We start from the raw sequence: 24040 nt of genomic DNA, 5'->3' as shown, positions 1-24040 counted from the left end.
GAGAGGTGGGGGGAAGCAGAATTCTCATTTCCAGAGCATCACAAGGGTATATATAATGTGGCCCGCTTATTAGAAAGTTGCGAACCCGGCGTGGCGGCTCACGCCTGTAATACCAGCACTTTGGGAGGCTGAGGCCGGCGGATCAACTGAGGTTGGGAGTTCGAGACCAGCCTGACCAACATGGAGAAACCCCCGACTCATGCCTATAATCCCAACTACTCGGGAGGCTAAGGCAGGAGAATCGCTTGAACCTGGGAGGCGGAGGTTGCAATGAGCCGAGATAGCGCCATTGCACTCCAGCCTGGGAAACAAAAACCCCTCAAAAAAAAAAAAAAAAAAAAAAAGAAAGTTGCTAATGACTGGTCAATTGGCAGGGGTCAGCCAGGAGTGGATCTGGAAGCTGGAGAACTCTCAATACGCCACTTCAGTTTATTGACGACATTTACAATTGCAACCGAAGTTGACTGATTTCTGCTAAATGAAAGTTTGCGCTTTGCCCTTTAGCATGGAGGCGCCTGGAAAGAACTTCAATGAAACTGGGTGCATTGAGACCAAAGAAAAGAAGGGGACATTTTTTATCTCTCTGATACCTTTCTCCCCAGGGCTTGGAAATACTACTTAAACACAACCTCTGCTGTTGGTGTTTTGTAAGTACTACCCCTATGAGTAAAGCTAGCAGAGATAAGCTTCTCCTTGCAGGAAGGGAGCTGGAGAAGCGGAAGAGTTTACAGAGAAAACTCTACAACAAAGAGTTAACCCTTCCCGGGTAACCACGGATGTGAGCGTCTAACCCTCCTTTGCTTCCACTGCGCAACCAAACTATGCACAAGCGTGAATCAACCTTAGCCGTCACATCTCTTGCCAGTTAGCTTAACAGACACTTTTAGCAGCCTATCATAACTTCGAATTGCCCAACCCTCAACCAACTACAACTAAAGCTTGGGCTAGGACGCTCCAGGTCCGGGCGGGGGCGAATACCGGGTTTAGGAAAAGGGGCGGTAAAGAGCGATGACGGGCGGGTAAATTAAGCCAATCAGAGAGGAGAGCTGCCGCCCCATTATCCAATGGATAGGTTAGAAGTATGAAAGAGGGTGGGCCTGTTGTCATGGGGGAGGTGGTGGCGCTTGGTGGCCACTGGCGGCCGAGGTAGAGGCAGTGGCGCTTGAGTTGGTCGGGGGCAGCGGCAGGTGAGTGCCGGTAACGCGGGTAAGAGATCTGGTGGCCGTCGCGGGGCGGAATCTCCAGCTCAGCACTCCGCAGGCGGAGGTCGGAGGAAGGGGGCCTGGACTTCGGGTCTGGGCCGGGGCCGGGGCCGGGACCAGGGCGGAGGCGGCGGGGGTGGCGGCGAGTTCGCGCTGACTGGGCTACGGGGAGAATGGCTGGGCTTCTGGCTGCGGAGTTCTCCCGAGGAAGGTAGGCTAGGGCCGGACCCACGCGGGTCAGGGCAGGAGGTCCCTTGGGACGTCCAGCTGCTCCGGTCTGGGGCGCTGACCGGCGGCCAGTGTGTGGGGAGTAGGTTATCTGAGGAAACGGAAGCAGCCAGGGTCCCAGAGAAGGGGGTGACCTGTAACGACCTGCTCCGAGGGCGGGGTGTGTCGGGAATACCCAGGACGGCTTGGGTGTCAGGGAGAAGGGGAACCCGGGAAGCCCGGCCGCGGCCCGTGTGGAGAGAGCGGGGTGGGGGGTGGGGGGCAGGGGAACTGGGAGTGGCCCCAGTCCGAGGGAGGTAGGAAGGCCGAGGGTGGCTGGGGTCCCGGGTGACAGGGAGCAGACTTGCTCCAAGTAGGGGCGTCTGAGGAAACGCTCGGAGGGGCTTGGGGACCCTCGTGAGAAAAGCGGCTGTCCAAGGGAGGGGGCTCCTGGGGAGATGAGGAGCAGCGGGTCTTCGGAGGGTCGGACAAATAGAGATCTTGCACCGCCTGGGGGAGGAACCGAAGCGCCCTGCGCCCCCATAGTTGAACTGGGATGAGAGACACAACTGGCCTGGCCGCTCCTGGGTCTAAGGATCCCTAGGGGACCAGGAAAGAAGTCCTGGAGGAGTGGCTCGGGTTTGAGACCGGGGTGAGGAGCCAGCAGGGAAGTGGAAGTTCCCTCGGTTGGAGAGGAGTCCTGCAAAATGGGACGGAGATGAGCGGAGGTGGGGGAGAATCCCTATAGGAGGGAGTAGTAGATAAGGTAGAGAAAGTAAGTTGCCCGAGGAGAGAGCAATGGTTTCGTGGAACTGGCTAGGACAGTAGATATATGAGAAATTAACAGTGGAGCCATATAGGTTCACAGGTCTTCAGAAATAGAAGAAACTTCAGTTTCATAATTAATACCAAGATGACATCTAGGACCAGAGAAAAACTCCTAAAAGCAAGGTTAAGTGGCTTGTTTTAGAAAAGAAATTTGTTTTAGGACGATGGCAGTAATATTAGGAAATAGGTTCATTGACAGGGTGGGGAATTTGAGAGGGAAAAGGGGAGGAGTAGCTGAACTAAAGGAGTAGAAGTAGATACTTGATCAGAAAGAGGATAGGCATACTCGGCTAAATTGAAAAGGAGTTTGAGTTCTACCACTTAGCTAAGTTTCTGTGCAGTTTCCTCATCAGAATACTAACAGTAATAGTTCCTACTTTATAAGGTGTTTTTTTTTTTTTTTTCCTTGTCGGTACTTGTAGAGCTTTTAGGATAGTGAGTGGCACATAGTAGCGCGTACTGGATTGTTAAATAGAAGATAAAGACCTGATTTCTTCAATGGGGTGGCTCCCAGATATTAGCTTGCATCAAAATCACCTGGAGGGCTTGGTAAACTGTAGATTGCTTGGCCCCACCTGGGGGTTTCAGTAGGTCTGGGGTGGGGCCCAATAATTTATATTTATCTCAAATGATGATCACGTTGGTCAGAGGACCACATTTTAAGAACCACTTACTTTAATGAAACCGGTAATAATGGTAACAACTTTAAAATACCTGCTCATCCTGCTAAAGGAACAGGTAGAGGCAAATTGCCCAAAAGATCCTATTATAAAGGATACCCATTTTTAAGCCTGTGTTTTTCAAATTGTGGATTGTGATTTATTAGTAATTTACAAAATCAATGTTGTGAGTTTTTACCAGCATTGAAAATAAAATGTAGAGCAGAATAAACTGACATTGCATTTGGTAAGGAAAAGTATTGTTTTGGGAAACTTTTCTCCTACATGTATGTACTAAGTCACAATGTAAAGTATATTTCTTTTTTTGAGTTCCTGGCCAAAGGATAAAATATATTTCTCAGAGTTAAAAAAGTCTGAAAGCTGGGCACGGTGGCTCACGCCTGTAATCCCAGCACTTTGGGAGGCCAAGGCGAGTGGATCACTTGAGGTCAGGAGTTCAAGATCAGCCTGACCAACATGGTGAGATCCCCGTCTTTAATAAAAACACAAAATTAACCGAGCATGGTGGCGCATGCCTGTAATCCCAGCTACTTGGAAGGCTGAGGCTGGAGAATTGCTTGAACCCCAGAGGCGGAGGTTGCAGTGAGCCGAGATCACACAATTGCACTCAGTCTGGGCAACAAGAGCGAAACTCTTGTATTACATTCCATTAAATTTCTTCAGTTTCTGATTTGGTTCCTCCTGTGTTTGTCTTGTCACATATTGTGTTATGCCTCTGACTCTGGAACTTTTTTGGATATTGAGAATCTTTGGCATGAGAACTTAAGGGAATTTGAGGCAGAGAAATTGAATGGTGTGTCTCAGATGTGGTCCGCTTTTGTTTCACTTGTGCCCTCTTGTTCACCCTTTCTTTTTTTATCACTGTACTGTAAAGCATTGTTTGTAAAAACCTGAGTATACACAGACATATTGACAGTAAACAACACTGAAATGGACTGGCTTGAGAAAATGTCATGTATAGAAAATAAGCAAAAACAAAGGAAGAAACATTGCGAAAAAGAAAAATGAAAAGATATTTCCTTTTTAGAGAGTAAAAATATTAAGTATTTCTTGTCCTTACACTAATATAAAACATATACAGATATTTTTAAAGGAACTAGATATACAATTTCTAGGTCTTTGTAGAGAAAAGAAATAGTAATAATATGTCACAGCAAAATGCACCTGGGATAGAGGCTTAACTACAAAGTAAATCATTTATTAAGCGGGAGGTTTTGTTTTGATGGTTTTCTCCCTTGAGAATAAACTGGATGTGGTACATGTTGTAAACTTGTTTGAGGAACCCAAATGTAATTTGCAGTGTGTTTTTAAAAAGAATATGTATGTTTTATCTGTACTTGGTTTGATTTTTCTTCCATTGAAAGCTAGATGGTTTATATTTAGGAGTTGATTTAGATCTGTTTTTATGGCTGTTAAGAACAGAGGAAGCAGTATTGAAAACTGAAAGAGATCCTTGCAGCTTTCTTTAAAATCTTTAATCCAGGGGATTATGTAACCCCTTCATTAATGTTTTATGAAATTGTGAAGAAACTGTTGGTATAGCTTTCAATCAGGATTTTTGGATTTTTTTTTCTCTCTTAAAAATCAGTTTTATTTCAGATTATATTTCCTTAAAATTTTTATTTTCATTTGGAAGACTGCAAAGCATATAACCATTGCATGTGTGAGTTCTAAAGCAGATACAATCTTTTCACAAAATAAATTTACTACTTTTTTTCTGTGACATAAGTTTCAAGAAGGAAAGCTTTTCGTTTCTTGCATTGAGTTCAGTGGACTATTCCTACCACTAGAGTTGTTGTTTAAGTCATGGTACATTTATATAGATCATTCAGTTCTACACCAAATGATGGAAGAATGAGAAATCCAAATTGAGTGTATGACAAATAGAAAAGTTCATTCTTTGTAATTGAGAACATTGGGCCGTTTGATTACCTGGTTTTAATAGGTGGACTTATTCATCTGATTATACTTATCTAGGAATAGCTTTGATTATGCAAATAATTTTACAGTGGGATTTGGTTATCTGTAGTTGAATAAATGGTGGGCTTTAAATCCCAAAGAAACTATGTGCTCCTAACTATGCTATTTAGTGAGACTCAGTTTCACATATTGAAGTTTTATTTAGGTAAGTGATTTTAAAAAGTGGAAGTTCAATTAACACTAGTTAATTAAGTTTATTTTCTATTTCAGAGAAGTCTTGTCTTATTTTATAAGTCTCTGATCTACTTTTCTGCTTCCTGCTCTCCAACTCGCCGTACAATAAATTCTAATAGAAATGTGGGTAACTGAAAATCTAGTTCTGTAAAAGTATAAAACCTGTATATGTAGTTTTTTAGTTTGCTTCAAAACTTCCTAAACTAATTATCTTTAAGAAAGTATTTTATGGCCGGGCGCGGTGGCTCAAGCCTGTAATCCCAGCACTTTGGGAGGCCGAGACGGGCGGACCACGAGGTCAGGAGATCGAGACCATCCTGGCTAACACGGTGAAACCCCATCTCTACTAAAAATACAAAAAACTAGCCGGGCGAGGTGGCGGGCGCCTGTAGTCCCAGCTACTCAGGAGGCTGAGGCAGGAGAATGGCGTAAACCCGGGAGGCGGAGCTTGCAGTGAGCTGAGATCCGGCCACTGCACCCCAACCCCGGGCGACAGAGCAAGACTCTGTCTCAAAAAAAAAAAAAAAAAAAAAAAAAGAAAGTATTTTATATAATAGAGTACTTGAAAAGCTACATTTTATTTTGGACTTGCCAAAACACATCTATTGTGTGTAACAGGTTTTGATTTCTAGAGAATAGATCTTGAATTCTGCAGATTTCTGAACTCTGATTTTTTCCCTTTTTTTTTTTTTTTTTAAAAATCCAACTTTTAGGTTAGATCCTGAGAGTACATATGCAGGTAGGTTATATGGCTATATTGTGTGATGCTGAGGTTTGAAGTATGTAATTGGTCCTGTCACCCAGGTAGTAAGCATAGTACCTAATAGTTCTTCAACCTTTCCCCCCTCCCTTTCTCCCTCCCTCCTTTTATGTTTTCTTTTTCTTTTTTTTTTTTTTTTTGAGACAGAGTCTCGCTTTGTTGCCCAGGCTGGAGTGCAGTGGCCAGCTGTCAGCTCACTGCAAGCTCCGCCTCCCGGGTTTATGCCATTCTCCTGCCTCAGCCTCCTGAGTAGCTGGGACTACAGGTGCCCGCCACCTCACCCGGCTAGTTTTTTGTATTTTTTTTAGTAGAGACAGGGTTTCACCGTGTTCGCCAGGATGGTCTCGATCTCCTGACCTCGTGATCCGCCCGTCTCGGCCTCCCAAAGTGCTGGGATTACAGGCTTGAGCCACCGCGCCTGGCCTCCTTTTATGTTTTCTTGATAGGGTTGGGGAGAAATAAAACAATATACCCCTTAAATTAAAAAAAATTTTTGCTATCTTATTTTTTGAATCTTGACATTATAGTACATCCTTTAGTGGCAAAGAAAATTTATTTAAGGGGCTGAGTGTGGCGGCTCACGCCTTTAATTCCAGCACTTTGGGAGGCCAAGGCAGACTGATCACAACGTCAGGAGATCGAAACCATCCTGGCTAACACAGTGAAACCCCATCTTTACTAAAACCACAAAAAATTAGCTGGGTGTGGTGGCACGCGACTGTAGTCCCAGCTACTTGGGAGGCTGAGGCAGGCGAATTGCTTGAACCTAGGAGGCGGAGGTTGCAGTGAGCCAAGATCACGCCACTGCACTCCAGCCTGGGTGACAAAGTAAGACTGTCTTGGGAAAAAAAAAAAAAAAACAACACGAAAATTTGTTTTAGTAATGTAACATATTATAAATTTTATCATAACATGTAGAAATACTATATAAGGCTTTAGGATGTATGTTCAGCTGCGACACACAGGTAATGATCAATAGGATATCATTAAATACTAGGTACAATATTGCCATATATTTTGGAGATTATAAAACATGCACTTTGAGGCTGGGCACGGTGACTCAGGCCTGTAATCCCAGCACTTTGAGAGGCTGAGGCGAGCGGATTACCTGAGGTCAGGAGTTTGAGACCAGCCTGACCAACATGGAGAAATCCTGTCTCTACTAAAAATACAAAATTAGCCGGGCGTGGTGGCGCATTCCTGTAATCCCAGCTACTCAAGAGGCTGAGGCAAGAGAATCACTTGAACCCAGGAGGTGGAGGTTGCAGTGAGCCAATATCACGCCATTGTACTCCAGCCTGGGCAACAAGAAACTCCGTCTCAAACAAAACAAAACAAAACAAAAACCATAAAAAAATGCACTTCGAAATCTTGGGGCAAAAGGAGGATTGAAATGAAGGGAGAATAAAGAGAATACTGACGTACTTAAGGGAGGAGTCTGGAGGATCTGCAGGAAGTGTATCTAGAGGAGTGAGTGGTTCTTGGCAGTTTTCCTGGAGTGACATATATAAAGGAGGATGATTCTATTTGCAACATCCATAGACTTATTTTTCATTCTTTGCAGTTTCTGCTGCTTGTTATTACTCTTCCTTTGTTTTCTTCCCCTCAAGAAAGCATGTCAGAAGGCAAGTAAGTAGACTGAGAAGTGGTAGTCCTGGAGGATGAAAGCCTTGGAAGGACCATGTGGATTTAGAAGAAGGCTCGTCTTATCTCTGCTTCTGCAGCTCTTGGGAGGTCCCCAGCAACCCTAACTAGTCCAACCTTTCCCACTTGTCCTCTCTAGTGGAGTATGGGATTAGGAAGAGACCCCCTAGTCATCTTAAATGGATTAACCAAGGAGTTGCTAGATTAGTAATTAATGTTCAGTGACTTCCCCCTCTCTACCCACGAAAACCCTGTTTCTCCCCACTTGTTTGCTGATAAATTACATTCCTTTTTTTTTTTGAGACAGAGTCTTGCTCTTTTGCCTAGGCGGGAGTGTGCAGTGGCATGGTCTCAGCTCACTGTAGCCTCAACATTCTGGGCTCAGGTGATCCTCCTGCCTCAGCCTCTCCAGTCGCTGGGACTACAGGCATGCCCAGTTCTTTTTTTTTTTTTTTTTTTTTTTGAGACAGAATTTTGCTCTTGTTGCCCAGGCTGGAGTACAATGGTATGATTTTGGCTCACTGCAGCCTCCACTTCCTGGGTTCAGGCGATTCTCCTGCCTCATCCTCCTGAGTAGCTGGAATTACAGGTGTGCGCTACCACACCCTGCTAATTTTTACATTTTTAGTAAAGACGGGGTTTCACCATTTTGGTCAGGCTGGTCTTGAACTCCTGGCCTCAGGTGATCCATCCACCCTGGCCTCCCAAAGTGCTGGGATTCCAGATGTGAGCCACCACGCCTGGCCAATTTTGTTTTTGGGTAGAGACAGGGTCTTGTTAAACTCCTAAACTCAGGCAATCCTCCCAAAGTGTTGGGATTACAGGCATGAGCTACCGTGCTCAGGCTATCTTACATTCTTTTAACCAAGATCAAAGTCTTCAATTATCTGAGTAGGACAGCGAAATCTTAATTATGGTAACTTGATTATATTAAGGTGAATTATAGTTAATTTAGAACATTTCTAGTTTAATTAGGGAAGAAGAGGGAAAAACTGTAGAATACTGCTTAGCTCTGAATAAAGGCAAAGCTGGAGCAACCAGGGACACAGAAATCAGCTAAATTTGTAACTTTATTTAAGATTACCCTTGGTTAACTTTGACTTTGGAAAAGTAATAGTGATACTTTCATCTAGTCACTTGTGCATATGTACATCTCAGGTACATTTCGATGTATCATGTAGATAATTTGTGAAGATTTATTTACTTAATTTCTTTTATTTAAAGATGCCCAGGCTGGAGTGCAGTGGCACGATCTCGGCTCATTGAAATCTCCGCCTCCCGGGTTCAAGCAATTGTCCTGCGTCAGGCTCCCGAGTAGCTGGGACTACAGGGGCATGCCACTATGCCTGGCTAATTTTTGTTGTGTGTGTGTTTTTTTTTTTTTCAGATGGTGTCTCCCTCTATTGCCCAGGCTTGGAGTGCAGTGGCTCAATCTTGGCTCACTGCAACCTCCGTCTCATGGGTTCAAGCAATACTCCTGCTTCAGCCTTCTGAATAGCTGAGACTACAGGCACAGGCGCATGCCACCACACCTGGCTAGTTGTTTGTATTTTTAGTAGAGACGGGGTTTCACCATATTGGCCAGGCTGGTCTCAAACTCCTGACTTCGTAATCCGCCTGTCTCAGCCTCCCAAAGGGTTGGTTTTTTTTTTTTTGAGACGGAGTCCTGCTTTGTCACCTGGGATGGAGTGCAATGGCGCAATCTTGGCTTACTGCAACCTCCGTCTCCTGGGTTCAAGCGATTCTCCTGCCTCAGCCTCCCAAGTAGTTGGGATTATAGGCGCCAGCCACCACGCCCAGCTAAGTTTTTTGTATTTTTAGTAGAGATGGGGTTTTACCATGTTGCTCAGGCTGGTCTTGAACTCCTGGCCTCAAGTGATCCTCCTGCCTCGGCCTCCCAAAGTGCTGGAATTACAGGCGTAAGTCACTGTGTCTGGCTATTTACTTAATTTCTTTTAATATAACCAACTTTGTTGCAGAGATTTTAGCTCCCAGTATCTTTTTTTTTTTTTTTTTTTTTGAGCCGAAGTCTCGCTCTGTTGCCCAGGCTGGAGTGCTATGGCACGATCGCGGCTCAGTGCAACCTCTGCCTACTGGGTTCAAGCGATTCTCCTGCGTCATCTTTCCGAGTAGCTGGGATTACAAGGCGTGTGCCACCACGCCCGGCTAATTTTTGCATTTTTAGTAGAAACAGGGTTTTGCCATGTTGGCCAGGCTGGTCTCAAACTCTTGACCTCAAGTGATCCACCTGCCTTGGCCTCCCAAAGTGTTGGGATTACAGGCGTGAGCCACTGCGCCCAACCTAGCTCCCAGTATTCTTTAATCAAGATAAAACTTTTTTTTCCTCCAAACTAGTATCTCACAGAACCATAGAATAGCCTGATGATGACAGAAATATATTTGTAACTGCCATATTATGAAATTCAAGAAGCGTCATTTATGTCCGGAGGTAGCATGATAGAATGGACAAAATTCAAGTTTTATAATCGTGTGACCATGATTTTGAATCTTGACTTTATCGATAATTTACTAATTGAGCAGTTTATTAAACTTCTTTTAGATTCAGTTTTGTCATCCATAAAATGGAGCTTATGCTATCTTCTGTATCAGGCTGATGGTGAGAATTAAATGAAAAGCATTTTGTATAGTGTAAAGCATTTTGCCCATACTGGGCACTCAACAAATTGTAATTGTTAACTATTAATAATTAAAACATTAGATATAGACTTCTCTTTCTAGAATGGGCTAATATTCCAGATACTGTGATTGTATGCATTGTGGCAACTAGGAAAACCAGAGTTGACTTTAAAACATTAAATGTATTTTAAGGCTGGGCGTGGTGGCTCACATCTGTAATCCCAGCACTTTGGGAGGCCAAGGTGGGCGGATCACCTGAGGTCAGGAGTTTGAGACCAGCCTGGCCAACATGGCAAAACCCTGTGTTTACTAAAAATACAAAAATTAGCTGCGAGTGGTGGTGCATGCCTGTAATCCCAGCTACTCGGGAGGCTGAGGCAGGAGAATTGCTTTAACTTGGGAGGCAGAGGTTGCAGTGAGCCGAGCCACTGCACTCTAGCCTGGGCAACAGAGCGAGACTCTGTATCAAAAAACAAACAAACAAACACCAAAACATTACATGTATTTTGAACATTTACTACTTAAGTTTGTTTTTGTGGTTGGTTTATTTTGGTGGATTAGACTGAAACATGGGGTAAATGAAGCTAATATTTTGTTGTGTGGTCACAGGCTGTGTATCATATCATAGTCAGCCTTTATCTGTGGATTCTGCATCCTTGGATTCAACCAGCTGTTGATAGAAAATATTTGGAAAGAAAACCCAATAAAAATAAAACAATAAAAATAATACGAATAAATACAGTATAAATATTTACATAGCTTTTACATTGTATTAGGTATTAAGTAATCTAGAGACGATTTAACGTATATGGGAGAATGTGCAGATTATATGCAAATACAAGTATCGGTGGGGGATTAATTCCAGGACCCCAATATACCAAAATCCATAGATGCACAAGTCACTTATATAAGATGGTGTAGTATTTACATATAACCTGCGCACATTCTCCTGTATACTTTGAATCATTTCTCTAGATTAATTATAATACTTAATATTAGGTTGATGCAAAAAGTAATTGCAGCTTTTGCCATTAAAAGTAATGGCAAAAACACAATTACTTTTTGCACCAAATAATATAATATAAACGTTATGTAAATAGTTATACTGTATTGTTAGGGTATAATGACAAGAAAGAAAAGTATGTACATGTTTATTACAACCATCCATTTTTTTTTCCAAAAATATTTGATACAAGATTGGTTGAATCCTCCTGTGTGGGACCCACAGATACAGAGGGCCGACTGTACTATGCCATTATACATAACGAACTGGGATATCCGCAGATTTTGGTATCCATGGGGTCCTGGATCGAGTCCCTCAGATATCAAGATATGTGACTGTACCTGGTCCTCTTCGAAATACATGTGAGTTTGTGACAACAGTGGAAACCATTAATCCTACTACTAGAAAAAAAAAATTGAGCATTATATTATTTACTGATTTTGTTATTAAAATCATTGCTTTTATTGAATTATTTTATTTACTGATATTGTTAATGATTTTAAATTAATTCTAAATGCCAGTTAGAACCAGTTTATTTTTCCCTAGAGTTAATACATTTATCTTCACAATTCAAGTAGAAATAGGTTTTATCTCAGAATTTAAGCCCTTTATCTTCCTTAGCTAAGGATTTGGTCAAATGAAAGAAAAATCTGTATTCGTAGAAAGGTGTTAAAATTGGCCTGGTGTGGTGGCTCATGCCTTTAATCCCTGCACTTTGGGAGCCAAGGCGGGAGAATTGCTTGAGCCTAGGGATTTGATAAAAGCCTGGGCAACATAGTAAGACCCTATCTCTATTATAAATTAAAAATAAAAAAAAATAAAATAAAGCTGTTAAAAGCTATATTATTTCTTGTCTCTGATGAAAGGTGTACAATTTCCATCACATTCATGATGTAATGGACTTCAAATCTCATCAGTGAACATAATTTTGAATGATTATTTTAAAGAGTTGATTCATTCTTGTTTTTGAAAATTATTTAGTATTGGTGGTATGAAGGAAAGATATTTCCTGTAGTAGCCAAGTCTTCCTTAACTCTTGCAAGGACAGCAGTCCCAAATACTATATTGAAAATATTAGAGGCCAGATGTGGTGGCTCATGCCTGTAATCCCAGCACTTGGGAGGCCGAGGCAGGCGGATCACTTGAGCTCAGAGTTTGAGACCAGCCTGGCCAATATGACAAAACCCAGTCTTTACTAAAAATACAAAAAAGTAGCTAGGTGTGGTGGTGCATGCCTGTTGTCCCAGCTACTGGGCCGGCTGAGGTGGGAGAATCACTTGAACCCGAGGGTTGGGGGTAGGGTGGAGGGGGTTGCAGTGAGCCATGATTGTGCCACTGCACTCCAGCCTGGGTGACTGAGCCAGACTCCGTCTCAAAAAAAAAAAAAAAAGAAAATATCGGCAAGAAAATGAACTGTAAATGTCCATTTACATGACTGGCCATTTGTAAAAATGTTAACATGTTACATCAAATGTTGTTCTTTTTTTTTTTTTTTTGTAGAGATGAGGTCATTCTATGTTGCCGGGGGGTTTTTTTTTTTTTTTCCTTTTTAGTGATCCTCCTGCCTCAGTCCCCCAAAGTGCTGGGATTATAAGTGTCAGACACTGTGCTCAGCCTATTATTCATTTCTTAATATCTTTCTGTAATACTCTAGACTAATTATATATATATATATATATATATATTTATTCATTTATTTTTTGAGATGGAATCTTGCACTGTCGCCTGGGCTGGAGTGCAATGGTGTGATCTTGGCTCACGGCAACCTCTGTCTCTCGGGTTCAAGTGAATCTCCTGCCTCAGCCGCCTGAGTAGCTGGGATTACAGGCGCCTGCCACCATGCCCAGCTAATTTTTTGTATTTTTAGTAGAGACAGGGTTTCACTATGTTGGCCAGTCTGCTCTCGAACTCCTGACCTCATGATCTGCCCGTCTCAGCCTCCCAAAGTGCTGAGATTACAGGCACGAGCCACTGCGCCTGGCCTATTTTTTTTTTTTTTTTTTTTTTTGAGATGGAGTCTCGCTCTGTTGCCAGGCTGGAGTGCAGTGGCACAATCTCGGCTCACTGCAACCTCCACCTCCTGGGTTCAAGCGATTACCTTGCCTCAGTCTCCTGAGTAGCTGGGACTACAGGCATGCGCCACCATGCCCGGCTAATCTTTTGTATTTTAGTACAGACTGGGTTTCACTGTGTTGGTCAGGATGGTCTTGATCTTCTGACCTCATGATCTGCCACCTCAGTCTCCCAAAGTGCTGGGATTACAAGTGTGAGCCACTGCGCCTGGCCTTATTTTTATTTTTGAAAAAGTTATTTAAAAATAGAAATGGGGTCTCACTATATTGCCCAGGCTGCTCTCCAACTCCTGGGCTCAAGTGATCCTTCTGCCTCAGCCTCCCAAAGTTAATTTTATGTTTATTTATTAATTTTTTTTTTTTTTTTTAAGATGTGAGGTCTTGTTATGCTGCCAAGGCTAGTCTTGAGCTCCTAGCGTCAAGTGATTCTCCTGCTTTGGCCTCCTAAAATGCTCTAGACTAATTTTAGAAACCATGAAGTTTGGCATTTTGTCATGTTAAGGATTTTTTTTAAAGTTATTTTGTAAGTCTGGTCATGGTGGCTAATGCCTGTAATCCCAGCATTCTGGAAGGCTGAGGCAGGTGGATCACTTGAGGTCAGGAGTTTGAGACCAGCCTGGCCAACATAGTGAAACTTCATCTCTACTAAAAATACAAAAATTAGCCGGGTGTGGTGGTGAGTGCTTATAGTCCCAGCTACTCTGGAGGCTGAGGTAGGAGAATCACTTGAACCTGGGAGGTGGAGGTTGCAGTGAGCTGAGATTGTGCCACTGGACTCCAGCCTGGGCGACGGAGGGGGACTCCATCTCAAAAAAAAAAAGGAAAAGAAAAAGTTATTTTGCAATATTAAATTTCATTTCTTCATAAGTTGTTAATTTTTTGCAGTCAGGACTGTTCTCTTTTTTGTTATTCTCTGATTTACATAAACGTACTGATGAATGATGGAACCCCTCCCCCACATTGGGGGCAGAGTTTATGATGTCAACTAATAGGAGGTGGTATGGTAAAAAGAACTCCAATTGCCTGAATTCACCTTCACCTCTGCTTCCTTAGGCAAGTTAACTCTTTTTGCTGGTTTTCTTATCTTCAAAATAAATGGCTTTGAGGATTATATGAGATAATCCATGTAAAGTTAAACAGTTTAACATAATGTTTAGTTCATAGTAAATGCCCAGTAAATGTTAGCTACGTTTACTGTTGCAAGGACCCAGCATTTTCACCGAAGCAGGTGGGAGGTAAAAAGCTTTCTCTGTGTTATTTTGTGGACTAAAGAGTCTTGTATATTAAATTGTACTATGAAATTTAAACTTCATTTAGACATGAAAAGGAATCTTGAATTCTTTTTGACTTTGTCACATTTTCAGTCTAGTCCATCTCTGGAAAAACTTGAATCTTTATTTTATCCAGCTATAAATCAGCTGTAAGTTTTTTTGTTTTGTTTTGTTTTTTTGAGACAGGGTCTTACTTTGTCACTCAGGCTGGAGTGCAGTGGCACATCATAGCTAACTGCAGCCTTAAACTCCTGGGGCTCAGGCAGTCCTCTTGCCTCAGCCTCCTGAGTAGTTCGGATTACAGATGCATGCCACCATGTCCACTTAATTTTTAATTTTTTTTGTAGTGTTGGGATCTCCTGTGTTGCCTAAGCTAGTAAATTCTTAAATATCTGCACCCAGGTTAGCAGTGTTACAGCTAATCTGTAAATTCTTTTGAATTATGAAATATAGCTAGGGAACCTATTAGATAAATTTTCATTAGGCTTGACCTCTTTTATTTAAGATAATATTTAAGTACTGTATTGAATTTCCTTGGCATTGGGTATCTTTATCAGTGGTTCTCAATTTGTTGCCTGCAAGTCTTTGGTTTGGGGAGGATGTTTTCTGCAGTTATCTAGAGTTCTTAAATCCATATATTATCAAATATTGCCTACCATTTTTTTTTTGAGATGAAGTGTCACTCTGTTGCCAGGCTGGAGTGCAGTGGTGCAATCTTGGCTCACTGCAACCTCCGCCTCCCGGGTTCAAGCGATTCTCTTGCCTCAACCTCCCGAGTACCTGGGACTACAGGCGTGCGCCACCACGCCTGGCTAGTTTTTGTATTTTTAGTAGAGATGGGTTTCACCATGTTGGCCAGGAAAGTCTCGATCTCTTGACCTTGTGATCTAGAGAAAAATTATCTGTAGACTAAAGCAACATGTTCTAAACATATGTATGTATGTATACATAGTTTCATTCTTCAAATAAATATTGAGATGAGTTTTAAAAATCTTTATTTTAAAGGCTTGCCTCAATACAGGGTAGCTCTGGTTGTGTTTTGACTATTTTCTCCATCAATGGATGCTGAAAATTCAGCTATTACCATGTGAGGATCAGTTAAATAGTTTGACTTTTTTTTTTTTTTTTTTTTTGAGATGGAGTCTTGCTCTGTTGCCTAGGCTGGAGTGCAGTGGCATGATCTCGGCTCACTGCAACTTCCGCTTCCCGGGTTCAAGCGATTCTCCTGCCTCAGCCTCCCGAGTAGCTGGGACCACAGGCGCCCGCCACCACACTTGGCTAATTTTTTGTATTTTTAGTAGAAACTAGGTTTCACCGTGTTAGCCAGGGTGGTCTCGATCTCCTGACGTCATGATCCACCAGCCCCCGCCTCCCAAAGTGCTGGAATTACAGGCGTGAGCCACCGTGCCTGGCCAATAATTTTGACCTTTAAAAAGGTTTGTCATATTTAAAAGCTCTCGGCCGGGCAAGGTAGCGTGTGCCTGTAGTCCCAGCCACTCAGGAGGCTGAGGCAGGAGAATCGCTTGAACCCGGGAGGCGGAGGTTGCAGTGAGCCAAGATGGCGTCACTGCACTCCAGCCTGGGCGACAGAGCCAGACTTTGTCTCAAAAATAAATAAATAATTTGGGAGGCGGAGGTAGGCGGATTGCCTTGAGCTCAGGAGTTCGAGAGGGCAACACAGTGAAACCCCGTCTCTACTAAAATACAAAAGAAATTAGCTGGGCGTGGTGGCGGGCGTCTGTAATCCCAACCATTCGGGAGGACTATGGCTGGAGAATTGCTTGGACCCGGTAGGCGGTGGTTGCAGTGAGCCGAGATCACACTTCAGCCTGGATGATAGATAAATTCTCCGGCTCAATCAATCAATCCTCTCAGCCTGTTTTTTCTACTTTTTTTTTTTTTTTTTTGAGGTGAAATTTTGCTCTTGTTGCCCAGGCTGGTGTGCAATGGCGTGGTCTCGGCTCACTGCAACCTCCGCCTCCCAGGTTCACGCGATTCTCCTGCCTCAGTCTCCTGAGTAGCTGGGATTACAGGCATGCGCCACCACGCCCGGCTAATTTTGTATTTTTAGTAGAGACAGGGTTTCACCATGTTGGCCAGGCTGGTCTCGTGACCTCAAGTGATCCACCCGCCTCAGCCTCCCAAAGTGCTGGGATTACAGGCGTGAGCCACTGCACCCATCCTTTTTCTACTTTTTTCTTACCCAAACATGCCATTTTCAGAAAGGCTAGTATACTTCTCTTCCCTCACCATGGCATGTGCATTTTTAAAATAGCTTTATTTAGGTACAGTTGATGTACGGTGAAACTGCACGTATTTAAGGTAAACAGGGCTGGGTGCAGTGGCTCAAACCTGTAATCCCAGCACAGTGCTTTGGGAGGCTGAGGAGGGCAGATTGCTTGAGCTCAGGAGTTTGAGACCAGTCTGGTTAACATGGGGAAACCCCATCTCTACAAAAAATGCAAAAATTAGCCAGTCCTGGAGGCATGTGCTTGTAGTCTCAGCTACTCGGGAGGCTGAGGCAGGAGGATCGCTTGAGCCGAGGAGGTGGAGGTTGCAGTTGCAGTGAACTGAGATTGCACCACTATACTCCAGATGGGGCGACAGAGCCAGACCCTGTCTCAAAAAAAAAAAAAAAAAGTAAACAGTTTAATGAGTTTTTACATATGTATACACTACAACTAAGGTAAGGAACATACTGATCACTGCAAAAGTTTTCTAACTTTTGTAATACATCTCTCCCTTTCTGTTCCCGCAGGCAACTCTAATCTGCTGTCGCTATGGATTAGTTTGCAATTTCTAGAATTTTATATAAATAGTATGTAGTATATGTATATATTTTGTCTGACTTCTTTCCCTCTGCCTAATTAATTCGAGATTTTTCCATGTTATTTGTGTATCAATATTTCATTATCTTTCATTGTTGAGTAGTATTCCATAATATGGATATATTGCAATTTAAAAAATTTCTTCTGCTGATAAACATTGGATTATTTCTAGTTTTTGGCTATTCAAATAAAGCTAATATGAACATGAACATTCATGTATGAGTTCTTGTGTGGACATGTGTTTTAATTTTTTTTTAAAAAACAATTTAAACAATTTATTTTTATTGTTATTATTTTTGAGGTGGGGTCTTGCTCTGTAGCCCAGTCTGGAGTGCAGTGGTGCAATTATTGCTTACTGCAGTTTTAACCTCCCAGGATCAAGAGATGGTCCCACCTCAGCCTCTAAGTAGCTGGGACCATAGGCATGCACCACCACTCCTACCCGGTTTTTCTTTCTTTTTTTTTTCTTGTAGTGACAGGGTCTCTCACTATGTTGCCCAGGCTGGTCTTGAACTCCTGGGCTCAAGCTATTCTCCTGTCTTGGCCTCCCAAAGTGCTGGGACTACAGGTGTGGGTTACTGTGCTTGGCCTCTTTTCATTGTTTTTGTGTATATGCCCATAAGTAGTGGAATTGCTAGGTTATATGGTAACTCTTTTGAGGTTTTCTAAAGTGGCTACACCATTTTACATTCTCTCCAGCAGTGAGAATGAGAATTCTAATTTTTCTGCATTGTTACTAATAATTGTTATGATCTCTTATTTTATATATATATTTTAATTGTTGTTGTTTTGAGACAGGGTTTTGGTCTGTCACCCAAGCTGGAGTGTAGTGGGTATGATAGCTCACTGCAGCCTCAAACTCCTGGCTCAAACTATCCTCCCACCTCAGCCTCCCTAGTAGCTAGGACTGCAGGCGTGCACCACCATGCCCAGCTAATTTTTATTTTTTAAATTTTTTGGTAGAGATGGGGTCTTGCTGTGTTACCCAGGATGGTCTGGAACTCCTGGCCTCAAGCCATTCTTTCTCCTCGCCTCCCAAAGTGTTGGGATTATGGGTGTGACTCATAGCTCAGGCTGATCTCTGTTTTTTCAGTAGAGCTATTCTAGTGGGTATAAAGTAGAATTTTTTTTTTCTTTGAGATGGGGTCTTGCTCTGTTGCCCAGGCTGGAGTGTGTGGCATGATCTTGGCTCACCACAACCTCTGCCTCCCAGGTTCAAGCTATTATCCTGCCTCAGCCTCTCAACTGAGGCGTGCACTACCATGCCAGGCTAATTTTTGTATTTTTAGTAGAGACGGGGTTTCACTATGTTGGCCAGACTGGACTTGAATTCCTGACCTCATGATCTGCCCGCCTTGGCCTCCCAAAGTGCTGGGATTACGGTGAGCCACTGTGCGTGGCCCAGAGTAGAAGTTAATTGTGGTTTTGATTTGAGTTTCCCTCATGGCTAGTGATGTTGAGAATCTTCTCATATGCTTATTGGCCATTTATCTATCTTCTTGGAAGAAGTGTGTTTTTATATGCTTGCCTTTTTTTTTTTTTTTTTGAGACGGAACCTCGCTCTCTCGCCCAGGCTGGAGTGCAGTGGTGCGATCTCGGCCCACTGCAAGCTTCGCCTCCCGGGTTCACGCCATTCTCCTGCCTCAGCCTCCCAAGTAGCTGGGACTACAGGTGCCCGCCACCATGCCCAGCTAATTTTTTTTGTATTTTTCAGTAGAGACGGGGTTTCACCATGTTAGCCAGGATGGTCTTGATCTCCTGACTTTGTGAGCTGCCCACCTCGGCCTCCCAAAGTGCTGGGATTACAGGCATGAGCCACCGCGCCCGGCCATGCTTGCCCATTTTTTAAAAGCTGGTTTGTCTTTTTATTATTGAGTTATAATATATGTTTTCTTTGTATATTCTGGATATAAGTTCCTTGTCAGACGTAACGATTTACAAGTATTTTCTCCCCTTTTGTGGGCTATCTTTTCACTTTCTTGATGTCCTTTGAAGCACAAAAGTTTTTCATTTTAATAAAGTCCAGCTTTTTTTTTTTTTTTCTTTTTTAGACACAGGGATCTCCCTGTGTTGTCCAGGCTGGCCTCAAACTCCTGGCCCGTGATCCAGGAGCCACCACTCTGGCTCAAGTCCATTTTTTTTTTTTTTTTTGAGACGGAGTCTCGCTCTGTCACCCAGGCTGGAGTGCAGTGGTGCAATCTCAGTTCACTGCAAGCTCCGCCTCCCAGGTTCACACCATTCTCCTGTCTCAGCCTCCCAAGTAGCTGGGATTGCAGGGGCCTGCCCCCAAGTCCGGCTAATTTTTTATATTTTTAGTAGAGATGGGGTTTCACCGTGTTAGCCAGGATGGTCTTGATCTCCTGACCTTGTGATCTGCCCGCCTTGGCCTCTCAAAGTGCTGGGATTACAGGCGTGAGCCACCGTGGCCGATTTGTTTTTTTTTTTGCTTGTGCTTTTGATACAGTATCTAAGAACTATTGCCCAATCCAAGGTCGTGAATATTTGTGCCTAATGTTTTCTTGTAAGAGTTTTAGTTTATTTTTTCTTTTTTTTTTTCACTCCATGTCAGTGTCTTCTAAGTTTTATAGAGTTGGCTCTTACATTTAAGTCTGTGATCCATTTTGTGGTAATTTTTGTGTACAGTATGGGGGAAGGGTCTCAACTTAATTCTTTTGTATATGGATATTTAGTTGTCCCAGCACCATTAGTTGAGACCATTACTCTTTGTTGATTTGTTACAAAGTTGAATAAAATTTTCTGCTTTGTCACTGATTTTTCCAATAGCAATTTGTTGGCCTTTTGGTCTAGAGTGGCAGTTGGGGTCATTGTAGGAGTGAAGCAGTTTAGTGTTGCAAGAATAGGTTATAAATGAATCCACTGATTTAAATATACAGGTTGTATAATTTCATCCTTATGTTGCCTTATACTCGAATGGTAAATGAAGTTCAGCTGCTATTTCTTTGCCTACTGGGCATCCTTGTGTCATTAGTTATTTGGAAGCTTCCAGTGGTAAGCCATTAAATAGAAATCAGGGTCAGATCCTTAAACATGTGACTTAAAGGAAGAAAAGATTCATACCTGTTTCTTTCTCTTTCTCCTCTTTAATTCACCTATCCTAGCACCCTTTTTATCTTAAGAAGACTCTTCTTTTGTATTTTTACACATAGCCTTTTTCTGAAGGAAGATCACATGTAAAGATTTTAGTTTTTAAATTGAAAATTCAAGGAAATGTTCTGTAGTGATGATTAAAAACATTATAGAAGTATTATAAAGATTATATTAACCTTGATAAATTTAAATCCATAATTAATATAGTTAATATGAAAGTCTCCCGTGTAATTCTAACTGAAGGTTAGAAATGGCATAATATTTTCCTTTTGATTTTCAAAATAACAAAAATATAATTATTTTACAATTTGTAAGATTTGCTTAGCATTTTAAAAGAAACTTAATGTTTTTAGAATGTTTAACTCGGCCGGGCGCGGTGGCTCAAGCCTGTAATCCCAGCACTTTGGGAGGCCGAGACGGGCGGATCACGAGGTCAGGAGATCGAGACCATCCTGGCTAACACGGTGAAACCCCGTCTCTACTAAAAATACAAGAAAATTAGCCGGGCGAGGTGGTGGGCGCCTGTAGTCCCAGCTACTTGGGAGGCTGAGGCAGGAGAATGGCGTGAACCCGGGGGGGCGGAGCTTGCAGTGAGCCGAGATCGCGCCACTGCACTCCAGCCTGGGGCACAGAGCAAGACTCCGTCTCAAAAAAAAAAAAATAAATTAAAAAAAAATAAAAAATAAAATAAAAGAATGTTTAACTCTAAATTGGGTCTTTTTTCCCCCTGTTTTTAATAGTCATTAATTATTCACTTTTAGAGATCTTAAGAGCAAAGGGAAAAGCATACATTTTTTTACAGAGTGTTCGAGTTTTATGTGTCTCATCTCTATTTGTAGAGTTGTGCTTCTTTAGAGGCCAGTACTTTGCCAAGTAAAAACTAATTTCCTAGGAAATCAGGTTGCTGGCTTGACTTCTGGCAGTCCCTTTCCCTTCTTTTGTTGCTTTGTAAAAGAGCTGAGCTCAGTTCTGTGGAAAATCACTAAATCATCTAATTATTTTCCCTAGTTTGAGTTAAACATGGTTGGTATATATTTATATAGAACTGAATCTGTAACTTTTTCTTGACTATAGATTTGTTAAGATACCCTGAAGGACTTTGACTTCATTTGATAAGTTGGATATTCATACCTGAAATAATGCTAATGGTTTGTTCCTTTAATGAATGTTCTTATTCTTTTAGTCTTTTTGTTCTCCCCTCCACTAGACCTACTTAGGGATATCACTTGTGTTCTTATAATGAAACCCAGACATTTGTGAAATATAATCATAGTTTCTATGATGTTGGCCCCTAATTCATTTTTTAAAATTACATTAACATTTATTGTCTGTTTCTGATTTTTCTTCATGCATATTTTACTATATATATAATCTTGGAGCCTGCTTTTTAAACAACATATCATATAATATGTATTTTATTGTTTTTATTACAATTATTTGAAAACAGTTTTTTTTTTTTTTTTTGAGGCAGAGTCTTGCTCTCTTGCCCAGGCTGAAGAGCAGTGTTGCAATCTCAGCTCACTGTAACCTCTGCCTCCTGGGTTCCCGTGCCTCGGCCTCCCGTGTAGCTGGGATTACAGATGTGCGCCAGCACACCCTGCTAATTTTTGTATTTTTAGTAGAGACAGGGTTTCACCATTTTGGCCAGGCTGATCTCGAACTCCTAACCCCAACTGATCCACCTGCCTCGGCCTCCCAAAGTGCTGGCATTAAAGGTATGAGCCATTGCATCCAGCCAGAAAACAGTTTAAAACAGCAGAGAAATATTCCATTAATGGATATATTATTTATGGAACCAATTTCTGTTGTGTTCACACTTAGAATGTTTATTAATTTCCGATTATTAAAAAATAAAACACGATGAATATTGCTAAATATAGCTCTTTTTCAGTATTTCTATATTCTGAGAATAGATTATTGTAAGTTGAATTATCAAGTCAAAGTGTATTAACATTTCTAGAGCTCTCAGGAGAGCAAAACATTGCACAGTTGCTTTCTAGAAAGGCTGTACAAGTTTACATTCCCATTAACAATGTATGAAATTGAGATATACGGCCTTGCGAGCATGTTATTATTTTAAAACATTTGCAAATTTGATAGGAAATAGTAACTAGTTTCTGAAATTTGTATTTATTTGGTCACTAGTGGGACATTTAAAATATGATCATTAACCTTTAGGTATTTGCTTTAAGTGAAGTTGCTTGTTCCTATTCTTGGTCCATTTTTCTTTTGGGTGATCCCTGATTCTTATGTGGAATCTAGGGATGGATAATATTCAGAACTGTGACTTAATCTGTACAAATGATCTGCATAAAGTTGTTGTTTCATGTCCCTGCCAAGTACTTTTGCCCTCCCTCTCCCTAACTACTTTCTGATTTTAAATCTGTTCTTGGATTTCATGTAAATGGAATCATACCATATGCATTTTTAAAATTAACATCACTACTTTTGCTTAATACTTTTGAGATTCATCCATGTTGTGTTAATCAGTAATACATTTTTTTTTTTATTGCTGAGTAGTAGTCCTTTTTTGTTTCATACATCTATTATTTTACTGAGGAAACCATAATCAATAGAAAATTGCAAGCTGTAAGCCACAGTTTGTTGATTACAGTATTCAATTTACCTCAGGTCCAGGTTATATCTCCCTATGGCATTGTTTCCATCACAGTAGTCATTTTAAGCCAGTCTTTTCTTACACGAGTAATTTCTGGAGAAAACACTTCAGTTAGATGAATATGGACTGAACATGATTAAGAGAAAAATAGGCCAGGCGCAATGGCTCATGCCTGTAATCCCAGCACTTTGGGAGACTGGATTGCCTGAGCTCAAGAGTTCCAGGCCAGCCTGGGCAACATGGCGAAACCTCCTCTCTATAAAATATACAAAAATTAGCCAGGCATGGTGGTGTGTGCCTGTAGGCCCAGCTGCTCGGGAGGCTGAGGTGGGAGGATCACTAGAGCCCAGGAGGTTGAGGCTGCTGTGAGCCATGATCGTGCCAATGCACTCCAGCCTGGGCAACAGAGCGAGACCCTGTCTCAAAAAAAAAAAAAAAAAAAAAAAAAGAGAGAGAAAATACATAGGTACCAATATATTTAAGAGTTCCTTTTTTTTTTTTCTTTTTTCTTTTTTCTTTTTTTGAGATGGAGTCTTGCTCTGTCACCAGGCTGGAGTGCAATGGCACTGTCTCGGTTTACTGCAACCTCCGCCTCCTGGGTTCAAGTGATTCTCCTGCCTCAGCCTCCTGAGTAGCTGGGATTACAGGCACGCACCACCACACCCAGCTAATTTTTGTATTTTTAGTAGAGAGGGGATTTCACCATGTTGGCTATGATGGTCTCTATCTCTTGACCTTGTGATCCGCCCGCCTCAGCCTCCGAAAGTGCTGGGATTACAGGTGTGAGCCACTGAGCCCGGCCAAGAGTTTATATAGGAGTATCACTTAATAAAACCCTGTGACTTATTTGCTTCTGAAAGGCACCAATTTAAAAATCCTTCAAAGCCGGGCACGGTGGCTCATGCTTGTAATCCCAACACTTTGGGAGCCCAACGTGGGCAGATCATGAGATCAGGAGTTCAAGACCAGCCTGGCCAACATGGTGAAACCGTGTCTCTACTAAAAATACAAAAATTAGCCAGGCGTGGT

General features: G+C 42.1%; 1 protein-coding gene across 7 annotated transcripts in view; it reads left to right on the top strand.

Moving 5' to 3' along the window:
- The first annotated feature begins 1081 nt into the window (after positions 1-1081).
- The window catches only part of NUMB (NUMB, endocytic adaptor protein), a 194363-nt gene continuing 171404 nt past the window's right edge, over positions 1082-24040 (top strand). For 4 of the 7 annotated variants that reach the window (XM_025391615.1, XM_025391611.1, XM_025391613.1 and 1 more), the window contains exon 1: positions 1082-1187. The gene's annotated coding sequence lies outside the window, so the exon portion shown is untranslated. Of the gene's footprint in view, positions 1188-1955; positions 2062-11308; positions 11478-24040 lie in introns of all 7 variants that reach the window. The other 3 variants (XM_025391610.1, XM_025391614.1, XM_025391612.1) reach the window with 3 other exon arrangements.

The sequence above is a fragment of the Theropithecus gelada genome, chromosome 7b (genome assembly GCF_003255815.1).
Source record: "Theropithecus gelada isolate Dixy chromosome 7b, Tgel_1.0, whole genome shotgun sequence".
Lineage (NCBI taxonomy): Eukaryota > Metazoa > Chordata > Mammalia > Primates > Cercopithecidae > Theropithecus > Theropithecus gelada.
Note: the sequence above shows the minus strand (reverse complement) of the source record. Positions and strands in the feature narration are given on the sequence as shown.